Source organism: Bison bison, unplaced genomic scaffold, assembly GCF_000754665.1.
Source record: "Bison bison bison isolate TAMUID 2011002044 unplaced genomic scaffold, Bison_UMD1.0 scf7180017864203, whole genome shotgun sequence".
Classification (NCBI taxonomy): Eukaryota; Metazoa; Chordata; class Mammalia; order Artiodactyla; family Bovidae; genus Bison; species Bison bison.
The window spans coordinates 6,537,697-6,539,035 of NW_011494775.1; the positions used below are offsets into that span (position 1 = coordinate 6,537,697).

Below are 1,339 nucleotides of genomic sequence, written 5' to 3' on the forward strand. Positions count from 1 at the left end.
TGGTCTGGGCTGGGAGACCCCACAGCGGGCTCCCCGGAGAAGGCGGCACTCAAGCTGAGCCCGGGCCGAGCCCATGAAGAAGAAGGGCCGTCCTCCCTTCGCCCACTTGGTGACCCAGTATCCTCAAGCCGCTCGCCAGGGGGCATCCCGGGGCGACGGGGAGGAGCCAGGGGGAGGGGGTGAGTGGAGGGCGCCTGCGGCGTCCCTGTCAGGGCGGGAGATGAAGGGTACGCAGATGCTAAACCAGGAAAGGGTGGGATGGTGGGGAGCCCTGGGGTAACCCTGTCCTTGCCGGTCGGCACAAAATATCGCGGTGGAGACAGGTCCCGGCGGGCCCCATTGCTTGGCTGGGGAACCTGAGGTCGAGGAGGGCGCGGCCGCAGCCACATGAGAAGGGGACCTCCTCAACCAGGGCTAGCGTCGAAGCCACGGCTCGCCGCCCGAGGCCGTGCAAAGAGGGCGGGAGCCGGGGTGGGGCGCGTCCTCTGGTGACAGCAGCGCCCGGGAATGCGCCAGGCTGGGAAGGGGCTCTCCGCCCCCCACGCCCGGCCCCTGGGGCCGAGCTTCTCCCCAGTGCTCTGGGGCCCTGCGCTGGGGGTGGTCGGGACCTGGGGCGGGAACCCCGCAACCGCAACCCCGAGTGACCTTGAGGGAGGGGTAGGGAGAGTGATTTGGGGAGGGGTAGTGGCCGCGAAAAGGAACCTTCGGGGCGACGCGATCTGGGCGTCGGTGGAGACAGGGCAGCACCCTCCAGGAGCCACAGCAGGGCGCTCTCGGTGTGCGCACATTCCCTGGCCCTGAGCGCTGCGCCCGGAATAGCAGCCCCGAGGTGGGGGTCAGTTCCCGCGTGGCTCCCCTTCCCTGGGCTTCCCAAGGTCACCGGGACCCGGACTGTCGGACACCAGGCCGCAGTCCCGGGGCGGGGGGCGGGGCGCCGCTCGTGCAGGGCAGTCCCCTGCCGCAGATCCGTGCCCAGGCGCGCTACGGCCGCGCGGGGGCGCACGGCGCCACCGCCCCTCCGGACCCAGGCCGGGGCGCGCCCTGGGAGGCCGGGTGGGAGGGGCCGAGCCCGGCTCCCCCCGCCCTCCTCACGGGCCCCGCCGCTTCCGCTCGCCCAGGGGCCGCCCGGGGAGCCAGGACGAGCCGCCTGGGCTCTGCGTAGCCGGTAAGTCCCTCTTTCTATCCCCCCACTATCGCGGCCAGCGTCTTCTCCCCAACCCAAAGCTGGGTTTGAGGGGTGAGGCAACCATCCATAGGGTGGGAGGAAGCCCATCCCCACTTCCTCCTGGGGAAACTGAGGCCCGGAGGCGTGGCCGCCCTGAGATTGTACCCACCGTGC

General features: G+C 71.7%; 1 protein-coding gene across 7 annotated transcripts in view; it reads left to right on the forward strand.

Moving 5' to 3' along the window:
- Positions 1 to 1,082: 1,082 nt before the first annotated feature.
- ADAMTSL5 (ADAMTS-like 5) overlaps positions 1,083 to 1,339 on the forward strand; it is an 8,616-nt gene continuing 8,359 nt past the window's right edge. For 5 of the 7 annotated variants that reach the window (XM_010844562.1, XM_010844560.1, XM_010844561.1 and 2 more), the window contains exon 1: positions 1,083 to 1,165. The gene's annotated coding sequence lies outside the window, so the exon portion shown is untranslated. The remainder of the gene's footprint in view (positions 1,166 to 1,339) is intronic. The other 2 variants (XM_010844566.1, XM_010844565.1) reach the window with 2 other exon arrangements.